Source organism: Lissotriton vulgaris, chromosome 7 (assembly GCF_964263255.1).
Source record: "Lissotriton vulgaris chromosome 7, aLisVul1.2, whole genome shotgun sequence".
Lineage (NCBI taxonomy): Eukaryota > Metazoa > Chordata > Amphibia > Caudata > Salamandridae > Lissotriton > Lissotriton vulgaris.
Window position 1 is genome coordinate 1,583,750,517 of NC_141695.1, and position 12,179 is coordinate 1,583,762,695.

A 12,179-nucleotide genomic window follows, 5' to 3' on the forward strand; every position below is an offset into this window, starting at 1 on the left:
TTTCTGACCTGTTTCTATAGTAGGCCGACTGGCTAAGGATATGGATCAGTAACTCAGCACTTCCCTTGAGGTAATCATTGTATGAAGTACCGGAACTTGATACAAGAGGGAGAATACCCTTGTTTAAGTACATTAAAATGTGGCTATATAGGCTAGGGATGAGTGAATTTTGGCTCAAGTTGTGTGCATTCTTTATAGTATGCGCACAATGTGACATTCCCTCCTCCCCAAATTCCTTCACCTTACCACCCACTACGCCCAATAACTCTCCAAATCAGGGTCTCTTGTCCACGGCGTAGCCTTTTCATTCACATTACTTTAGGCAATTTACCACAGCTCATTACAAATGAAAGGTATTCTTCTTGAATATAAAAGAATTATTCACAGCATCACACTTTAGATGCATCACATGTCAACGGCAGTAAGGAAATTAGGTACAAGATTAAACTTTAACTTTAACTCGACCGTACACAACTTGGCCGTACATTTAAACTTTACACTTACATTTTTAGACTCTGCCGTACACTAGAACTTGGCCGTACATTTGAACTGGCCCGTATGGGCCACCAATGTCCAACTTTGATGTGCACATTGCGCCGGCAGGCCCCAAAGTGCTACAGCCAACAGTTCTTTGACATCCAGGGCACCACATACCGCACTGGCCCACCGGGGTACCTGAACACAGGCAGCCTCCCCAAGATACTACTCAGTCCATACTTTGTGGGTTAGGGCAGTAAAGTCCAGGACCACCGGCAGGTCGGTCCCTCCTCCCTACCTACCCACTACACACATGGAATCAATCCCCCTCCTGGGGTCCAACGAATGGCTGCACCTCCATTCTTGTGCATCCCTCTTTGTTCTTAACTGGCATCACTCCGTCTCCATGAAGCCACGCTCATCTGCCGGGTGGGTGGGTGTTCGACGACACTCCTGAAGCTCAGGCTGCAGCCTAAGGCAACAAAAAGAATGAACCTCCCCTGGGTACAGTCTTAAATACTTGTTAGGTTACGTTTCCCGTAGGTTTCGTTTCTCCATGCCTTACGTCACAAAGTCATCACCACCAAACCCCCTTCTTTTTGCCCTGGGGCCCGGAGGAGGCTCAGCTCCATTGTGCAACTAAGGGTGCACCTCCCCTAGGCGTGGGGGGCACCTGTTCATGCAGTTAAAATAATCCATAAAAGAAGCACATGTACACAATCTACAAAATAATATTAACATCCACCTCCGATTCAAGGGATGCCATAACTGACATTCATCCCATCTCAGTTTGTGCAAACTTTACAAATGTTCATAGTTATTCACAATTTATTTGACATATCATAAAGAAGTATAACATTCAACATGCTCTGTGCATCGTAGTACCACAGCATAAACATTGAAAATGCTCTGTGCCTTATAGTACTACATAGCTATTTTAGAATAGCAGCATCATTTACACAATCAGTGGTACTAATTTTACTACAGTACTATCATAACCAAGAAAGTGTTTGTGCATTAAAATAACCACATTTGCTTTTAGTAATAGCAGCATGCATTTGCAATAAACACTATAAATCCAATACTGAGTGCATATTTAATAATTTCTTAAAAGCTAAACATTCCAAAAAGTGCTTCTTTTTTAAAATACTAGAAAAACATACTTGTTGAATAGTGTTAAAACAAGCCTTAAAAAACATCACAAAAGAGATTTTCTAGTATTCTTCCTGATAAAAATGAATAAAAAGTAAAATGTTATGGTAAGCATGGAAAAATCAATAACACTGCCTTATATTTAGGTTTTAATAGCCTACATCTCAATCTCCAGGCAAACAATACAAATCTAGAAAGTGAAAAAACTAACCACTCAGTGTTATCACTTTTAAGGATACTAATTGTATCCTCCAGATACCTTGTGGCTAAAATTGGACATAATGGATTTAACCAAGTCCTCCGGAGTGCAACAGAGGCAGGGCAAAATAAAACATAATGCTCTTCTGTTTCAGAACTAACCAAACAAAAAGAGCAAGTTGGCACAATATGGCAACCACTCCACCTACTGCAGACATTTTTAAATGTCAAATACTGTATCTAAATATAATAATTTTGCTTGTGGGAGTTCAATTCAGGTAAAAAAAAACACTTCAAACTGTATATTATCCATAAAGTCTAATAAACTCCCTGATAATACCCGAGCAGTATTGATACTTAAAAATGTTCCATTAACCCAGCTCCAGAATCATTTTTTTTAGTCAAGTCCGAGTATTGTTCTGTATGTATTCAGAATGGAGTCACAATTCACTCATCCCTTGCCTATATAGCCACATTTTAATGTACTTAAACAAGGCTATTCTCCCTCTTGTATCAAGTTCCAGTAGGACATAGAATGATTGCCTATAGGGAAGTGGTGAGTTACTGATCCATTTCCTTAGCCAGTAGACAATGGTGTAAAAGCAGCCACATACACAATATTCTTCAAGTCTATATTGAGACGAACTGGGGTTAGTGGCACATTCTGGGGGAATGCAAGCACAGATCTCATAAAATTGTTCTCTACTTTCTCCATTGTTTAAACTCCATATCTATCCATTGTACAGAGAAGCCCAAGAAATCGTACATTGTAGATTTCTATAGCTGGAGTAACAGGCCTATAGATAGAGCTTTTTAACTTTTCAATTATAGCAGAATCCCCATGCTGTAATGTGAGCTGTATATTAGCTAGCTGAGGAGTCCATGTAAGTGTATTTGCAATCCAGACCCCCTAGACAATCAACATTTTACTTGATCCAAAAAGTTAACTTCTAACTTAACCCTACTTTGAAATGTCCTATGTGTTATAACGTCATGAATTTCCTTTTAGCAACGCTAACTTCCAATTCATATCTTTCACACGAGGACAATAATTGATGGAGTAAGTTTTGGGGTCTTTGATACCAATAGGTATCATTTGCAAATAACAAGGATGGGACTAAATGATCTGCTAACTTTGGTGGATCTCCATTTCAGTCTAATAGTGTCTCTATCAACCCACTTATATAGTGTGAACAGAGTGGGGCCAGTACACATCCTTGCCGAACTCCTCTGTTCACCCCAATATGCTGGGTCAACTTTCCATTCCGCCTCCACTCACTTGGGTGTAATTATTGCTGTGGAGCCTTATTAAAATTTGTAGTAAATGCATTGGCATCCCCCTCCTTTCAAATACTGACCTAATTTTTCCTCTTTGAATGAGATCAAAGGTGGCACATAGGTCCACGAATACTATGTATATTTGTTGTCTCTTACTGACCATGTATTTCCATAATAATATTAAAAAACTAAATATTTGATCCACAGTACTCATATTTGCCCTAAAACCTGCCTGAAGTGTGGACAGTATCTGTTCTTCTTCCATCCAAGTTTGAATACTCACTAATGGTTGGTGACAAGAAATGTCGATCAAACTAATTGACCTGAAATTTGCTGGATCCCTTTTGTCACCCTTCTTATGTACCGGTACTACTTCTGCACCTATCCAGGAATCCGGAATATCTGTCCCCTTTGTTATTGCATTAAAGATTTGGTTGAAAATGTAGACCCACATCACTGGTTCCGAAGATTAAAGATCTCCTGGGACTTTATGATGTCCTGGTGTTATACCTTTTCTAAATTGGCAAGGGCCTCCATTGTTTCCTCCAGACTAAAAATAACCAGATGAACCTCCCTCATCGACCCGTTTTTATTATTAGACATCAAATCACGACCAACAGTCAACCTGCTGAGAATAAAGAGTACTAAAGTGATTGGCTCAAGTGAGTGGCTAAATATGGAAGCCTTCTTCCTTAACATGGTGTGTTTTGGGTTGATATGTTGCTCTAGGCATTCTTCATCCTCCGAACCGATCCTCGGAACTGGTTTCGGGGAGAAGGAGTAGGTGTATTGGTATACATCCTAACGAGGATAGGACACCGCAATACTAGTGTCTAGAGCTCAACCGAACACCAAATGGAGTGACACTCTCCTTACAGATAGGTCACCACTTGAATTGGTTGGACACTGTGCTTGCATTCATGATGCTTGGTAGGTAGGAATTTTACCAACCACTTTGTGTATATAGTGCACGCACTAGGTCCTGAAGAAATGCTACAGATCACATCAGACAACTGTGCATGAAACATGTCAACCATGAGAGTTGAGCCTAGATCCACTGGACCATAAAGTCAAAGAGCAGCCACTCTAATTTCTTTTAAGAAGGTGGATAGCCATCCTGAATAAAAGTCTTATTTAGACTATCAAACCATTTTTAATACCACTCACTTTCACCGCATCTACACCACCTAGACCCCTCACACCAACAGCACCATACGGCAAGGAACAAAAGACCTCCGCTAAACAGCCATTTTACGGGAGCCTGTCGGGTATTGCAGCATCAACCTGACGAGGAGCAGGTCCAAATGATGAAGCATGACAACTGGCTTGCTGGGTGTGTGAGGACTCTAGTTCCGACAAGTAGGATCCCCTTCCTCCTACCTCTATCAATTTCTCACCTCTGGCCATAGAAGTACCATAGAAGTACCACCCAAAGTGAAAATAGAGGAAAGGATATATCCAAAGGTGATGCCATTACAATAATTGTTAACCTCTATGTCAGTTACTCCCTCACAGAATTCTTTGGTCAGAGTTCTTTAAATCCATCTTACTTTAAGCCTTGCAATTTTAAAAGGTACACCGGAAGGCAGTACAATCCCAGGTGACATATCTTTCGCACCAATATGGACATCAGAATAGGTCCATTAGACAAAAATAAAAACCCTGGGTGCGCATAAATCGGTCTTTCATAATCCACAGCAGAATATCAGAAATGTAACCCAAAGGAACCGGGATCCTCTGAATTTACTAAAGGGAACATTATCTTATGCAACACAATCCCTGAAAAATGTTTGTACAATAAAGTATTTGTACTGTTGATAATTGGAAACAAGAAGAATACAAAACAGCCTCTCAGGGAACTGTCAATTACTTGTAATGCCAACCCACCAAAGTTATATACTTTTTCTCCATGTAAAAATGATCACAGTACGTGCTATCATCACAACCTGGATAACCCTCCCCAATGGCTTTCTATAATAAAGAAATGGCCCTGAGTAACCAAACCCAACCTTTCCTTTCAATTCCACAAAGTCAGGTGGTCGAGTATAAGTATGATTCACAAGTGATAAAGGATACACTGTCCATAGGCTAGTGTCAGATTGAGTGAGATAGCAAGCTGTTACTTCCTCAAAGAACCTCTTATGGGTCTCTAAGAATACATTGCTTGGGCTGCTCTTCTATATCCTGTTGGGGAGATAACCTTACCCTTACTTTATAAAGGTACACTTTGATATTGTTCCAAAACCCAGGACACACCACATGACATTATTAGCAGCATAATCACAAGAGCAATACATGCTAACTTTTGTTGATGAGTCCACACTGCATTGCGCGGAGTACCAAGAAACACTGGCTGTTCTCCTTCAGCAATCATTCTACCAAAGGGGTGCATATCGAATAAAGGAAAATAAAAGGGGGGCAAAGTACAAAGAAATACACAGGTTCCCAATGTCCATCAGGGCCTCACTGGTGTAGGTTCCTATTGTCCATCAAAAACATTGGCGCTCTTGAGCACCGCAGAGGAGCTTACTCTGTCCTAAGCTCATATCCCACGTTGACCAGGAAAATGTATCCCCAAGGGATACTTTGATCAATCCTGTCTGATGTTCAAACAATGCACAAAACTCTCATCACCCTAAACTAACTCCGTAGGTACTATAGCAAAGTACACCCTTACAGTCCATCCCTAACTAATCGTTCTTCTCATTTGGTGCACCATCCCTCAGCCGAGGGCCCAAATTGCACCCTATAGCCCCAGGCACATAAGGATCAACTAAAAGAGGCTCCTGGATTGCTTGTATTTCCAGAGGAACTACTGCATTCAGCACATCATAATCGTCCTTGACTGTTTGCAACCAGGCCAGCTTGGCATTGCTAAAAGGGACAAACCAAAGCACCTTTTCGCACTCAGTGTCCCCTATTCCATCCTTCACCCTATGGTCGTAAGGCGGGCAAAGGAATCCTGTGACAATGAGTCGCATGAATCCAGTTCTTATGGTGAGCGACCTTCACTGCTATACAAGTTGCTAGCAGGGCCTGCTCCTGCCCTCTCCACCGCGGCTCCAAACTTTTCTTCTGCTGAACATTTCAGATTAAAATGTAGTCACCAGACAATCTCATGGTCGGGTCCCTCTGGCATAGGAGGCAGGGAATTCCGGACCTGTTGGTGAATAGAACGTAAACGTTTGGTTAACTGACCAAGATAGTCAATCAATAACGGGTACTCAATGTCAGAGAACTGCTGCGGTCGCCGGATGCCCCAGATATTTGCTGGGTGTCCAAACACGACCTCATATGGTGAAAATCCTTTCCTAGAATGTGCTGTTGTTCTTGTTGACAAAAGAGCTATTGGTAAAGCATCTGGCCACTTCACCCCTGTGGTCTACTGAATTTTGGCCAGTTTGAGCTTGAGAGTATCATTGTACTTCTCAATCAAACCTGCTGACTGTGGATGATTGGCAGCATGGAACTTTTCCTTCATGTGTAAACAATCACAAATCAATTGAATCTCTTTGGCATTAAAATGACTTCCGTTATCACTCCAGAATGAAACGGGGCAAGCAGAAACGAGGAAAGAGCTCCTTCAGGAGTACCTTTGCAGTTGCAATGCCTGTATTGTCTTTAGTGAGATAAGCCACAACCTATTTACTAAATGCACAGAAAACCACTAAAACATACTCCAAATTATTGCATCTCACTAACTCAATGTAATCCATCTGAAGGACCTCAAAAGGAAAAGTGGGTGGTGCAAAATTACTAGACGGTGTAGGAGTACCCTTTCGAAAATAGTGCATCATGCACACAATACCATACTTCACTAAATGTGCAGCTGTCTTCAGGATATTGTCATTCTGCCATACAGGGTCTAGCAACTTGAAAATACCACTAGCGCTAATATGGGCTCGGCCATGGCCCATCATGACTACACGAAGAACATATGCATCAGGCAATATCCATCTCTGCTTTCCGGACTTGTCAATCCAACATCCCTTATTGTTTAATTGTGCTGTACTTTCTTGCCACACTGCTAACTCTTCTATTGTAGCTTCACTTTGTATCTCTTTTACATTCTCAAGTTTGTCCTCAAACATGACAACTTCCGGCACCCACCTAGCCGGGCCTGGCACAAACATTCTTTTTATCTTTGTCCGAGCCATTTTCTTAGCTATCTGATCTGCAAAAGCATTTCCCCTACCTACATTGTCGGTGACCTTCCGGTTGATGCCACACTTCACTATGGCCAATTTTGTAGGGAGTGTCAAAGCAGACAAAAGCCTCAATATAAGGTGCCCATGCTGGATTTTGATGCCATTGGAAGTAAGGAACTCTCTCCCAGCCCACAGTCGCCTAAATATTGTGCGTGACCCCAAATGCATACTGGCTGTCAGTATAAATATTGACAACCAGTCTCACTTAATTCACAAACTTGAATAAGGGCAGCAAGCTCAGCAGAATGAGCCAACTGATAAGGGACTCGTGATGTCCCCACTACTGTGCGCAGCATGGTAATAGCATAAGCCACAGTTGTAGCGGCATCTGGTAATTTGAAACAAGAGCCATCGACATATAGTTCCCCTTGTGGGTCAGATAAGGGAACGTCAGTCAAATCTACCCGTCCTTTCTTCTCTTCTTCTATCCGAAGGATACAAACATGATTATCAAATTCATCACTACTGAAAGGGAGGGGTAGTAACATGGCTGGATTCAGAGTTGCACATATTTTGATTGTAATATGTTTAGCAAACAATGTTAATTCATAGCCAGTAAGATGTGCACTGGTGAGGTGATTTTTATTTGTCTTATACAGAAGTATATCCACAGCAACGGGTACCATGACTGTGAGGTCAGTATCAAGTACAAGCCCGGGCCGATTGTCTGATCCAAGTGTCCATGGCTGTGATCACTCTTAGACAACTTGGGAGGGCTCCCGCGACAGGATGAAGGACAGCAGAGAAATACCCACACAGCCGTTGCTTATGTCCAAATTTGTTTGTTAGGACAGAAAGCGCACAACCAGCCATCTCATGGACATACAACACCAGCGGTTTGTTATAATTAGGGGTGCCAAGTACTGGAGCCAAATAAAGTGCAGTTTTCAATTTCGCAAAAGACTGCTGACATTCATTCATCCAAGGCAAAGTTTCTTTCACATCTTTCATTGTTAGTGCAAGCAAAGGTTTGATTGATAAGGAATAATTTGGTATCCACTGCCGACAGTAAGAAGTGATATCGATAAAAGCACACACATCTTTCTGAGTATGTGGAACGGGCATTTGAACAATGGTACAGATGCACTCAGGGGTCAACCTCCTAGGAGGCAGACCTAAATAGACGTCCTGTCGACAATGCTGAAGTTTATATAGAGAAACCTTATTTCCATGATGAGCCAAACGTAACAGCAATTTAACAGTAGGATCTTTACAACCCTGCACGGTATCAGAAGCAATAAGGAGATCGTCAACGTACTGCGTCAATACATTACCTGCAGGAAGCGAAAAGAAATCCAACTGACTCTTTAAAGCCTGACTGTAAATACCTGGATTTTCAGTGTAGCCCTGAGGAGCTCGACAGAATCTAAAGCTTCTGCCAGCTAGTGTAAACCCAAACAAGTGCCTGCTATCTGGATGAATTGGAATTCTAAAAAAAATCATTTTTCAAATCAATGACAGAAAATAGTTTAGTAGTGGAAAGAATTATCATCAAAAGTGTGGTAATGTCTGTGACCACTGGAAATTGTTGAACCACTATTTTGTTAACTTCATGCAAATCAATCACGAAATGATAAACTTCTTCATGATCAGCAGCGGAACCTGAGGGTGTACGTTTAAGAATCAGAAGAATGGGACTATTACAAATATTGGGAGACGTCTCTTCAACCACTCCTTTCTCAATCAGATACTGGATAATTTGCAATAGAGCTCACTCGCCTGCCTGTGGGATTTTGTACTGAGGAACACGAGGCAGAATAGCATTGTTTTTGACATGTTTCGAAACCGGTGGTATATGTAGCAGTCCTACATCAGAATCACCTGTCGTCCACAAAGTGGGCAGCACATCCGCAAATTCAAGCATCCTTGGACAAACACTATTTAACACCTACTAAATCGGGGCCCATTGTCATATATTCACCTGCTGGGGAACAATAAATTGTTGCATGCAATTTCTTCAACAAGTCCACAGCCATTAAGTTTGCAACACAATTAGATGCCAGCAAAAATGGTGAATCCACAGTGAAAGGACCAATAGTCAATGCAAGAGGTCTTGAAATGGGCTCACAACCAGTACATCTGGAAAACCTACTGAAACATTATTTGGCCCGACAGAGCTAAGTTTCAAAAAACAGAACGTTTTGTCGCACCTGTGTCCACCAAAAATTCCTTAGTCGAGCCTTGCAGTTTCGCTATAACATAAGGACCAGCCTCCCTCGTAGCAGGGAACCAACTCTGACCCCCAGGGTGGCCCCCATTCTATTTTTGCAAGCTGATCCCACACAACTCGCCTGCACTCAACAAATACCCTTGTGAGACCAGGGTGAGAGGTTTCTTTTCCCCCCGCCCAAGCCAACCTTGAAGCACCTATGTGAGCAACATACTGTGCTTTTGTGTGTGCATTTGTGCATGTATGAGGGTGTGTATGTGTGTGTGTGCCTGTGCTTGTATGAAAGACTATGTTTACATTTCTGTGTGCTTGTGCATGTCTGTGCGTGTGATGGTGTGGACATGTATTTGGGTGTTTTTGTATTAGAGCATGTGATCTATGTGTGCTTGTGTTTGTGCGAGCAGATGTTTCTGTATGTGTGCTTATATCTGTGCGTGTGAAGGTATGTGCATGTATTTGAGTGTCTTTGTATTAGAGCATGGGAATGTATGTGTGCGTGTGGATGTTTCTGAATGTGTACTTGTATACGCCCTCTGTTCGCGTATGAGATTGTGTGCCCGCGTTTGTGTGTGCTTGTGCATGTCTGTGCATGTGATGGTGTGTGCGTGCATGTATTTGTGTGTACGTCCTTGGGTATTTTTGTTTTGGAGCATGTGATTGTATGTGTGCCTGTGTTTTCGATAGTTTCTGTATGTGTGCTTGTGTGTGTGTGTGTGTGTTTGCGTGTATGATGATGTTAGCGCATTTGTGGGTGCTTGTGCATGTCTGTGCATGCGTCGATGTTTGCGTGTTCATGTATTTGGATGTTTTTGATTAGAGCATGGGATTTTATGTGTGCTTGTGTTCTTGGATGTTTTCTGTCTATGTGCTTGGGTGTGTACGTCAGTGCGCATATGAGAGTGTTTGCTCACATTTGTGTGTGCTTGTGCATGTCTGTGTGTGTGATGGTGTGTGCACGCTGGATTTGTTATTCTCTGGCGGCCGCTGTCCTGGATACTGACTTTAACTGCCAGATGCCTAACCTTAGGATGGCCAACAGTGTATAGTACAGTCCCCTACCTGACCCCAAGATGGCTTCTATAGTGGCCCCCTACACGTTGTTTTTCTTCCCTGGGACAACAATTGGACATTGACCAAACTTTGAACCTATCCCCTAACCTGCCTACACATCAGGACTTGGAACATGCAGTACTTACCCCAGACTGTGGAGACCTAGCAATTTGCCTGATGCCCTGTGGGGATCACTGACATAATATCGAGGGACAGAATATCGACAATCAAAAATACTGTGGAAAAAATATCGACAGACAGAATATCGAGTTTGTATCTACAAACAGGTAAGTACAAAAATATTGAGTATAAAATATCGTTTACTGAAATATAGTTTATAAAAATATCGACTTTATTAAAAACAATGTTAACTTAAATTAATATTAAAAATAATTACTAAAATATACTTAAAAATACTTACATTAACTTATAATATTGAAATAATTATTGAAAGTTATAAAAAAAATGTTTAAATCATATTTGTTAATACATATATACATAGTAACATAATATGATTAAATAAAATCCAATAATATTACCGTACAATAGCGGAAGTGTTAAAATTACTATTCCCACTCCAAAGAGTGCAATCGTAGGGAAAGCGTTGGATAGCGCATGGGTTAAAATTACTATTCCCACTCCAGTGGATGCAACAATAGGGAAAGCGTTGGATAGTGTAGGGGTAAAAATTACTATTCCAACTCCAAGGAGTGCAACAGTAGGGAAAGCGTTGCATAGCGTAGGGATAAAAATTACTATTCCCACTCCAAAGAGTGCAACAGTAGGAAAAGCGTTGGATATCGTAGGGGTTAAAATTACTATTCCCACTCCAAAGAGTGCAACAGTAGGGAAAGCGTTGGATAGCGTAGGGGTTAAAATTACTATTTCCACTCCAGTGGGTGCAACATTAGGGAAAGCGTTGGATAGCGTAAGGGTAAACATTACTATTCCCACTCCAAAGAGTGCAACAGTAGGGAAAGCGTTGGATAGCGTAGAGGTTAAAATTACTATTCCCACTCCAGTGGGTGCAACAGTAGGGAAAGCGTTGAATAGCGTAGAAGTAAAATTTACTATTCCCACTCCAGTGGGTGAAACAGTAGGGAAAGCGTTGGATAGCGTAGGGGTTAAAATTACTAATCCCACTCCAGTGGGTGCAACAGTAGGGAAAGCGTTGGATAGCGTAGAGGTAAAATTTACTAATCCCACTCCAGTGGGTGCAACAGTAGGGAAAGCGTTGGATAGCAAAGATGTAAAATTTACTATTCCAACTCCAGTGGGTTCAACAGTAGTGAAAGCGTTGGATAGCGTAGAGGTAAAATTTACTATTCCCACTCCAGTGGGTGCAACAGTAGGGAAAGTGTTGGATAGCATAGGGGTTAAAATTACTGTTCCCACTCCAGTGAGAGCAACACTAGGGAAAGCGTTGGATAGCATAGGGGTTAAAATTACTGTTCCCACTCCAGTGAGAGCAACACTAGGGAAAGCGTTGGATAGCGTAGGGGTAAAAATTACTATTCCCACTCCAAAGAGTGAAACAGTAGGGAAAGCGTTGGATAGCGTAGAGGTAAAAATTACTATTCCCACTCCAAAGAGTGCAACAGTAGGGAAAGCGTTGGATAGCGTAGGGGTCAAAATTACTATTCCCA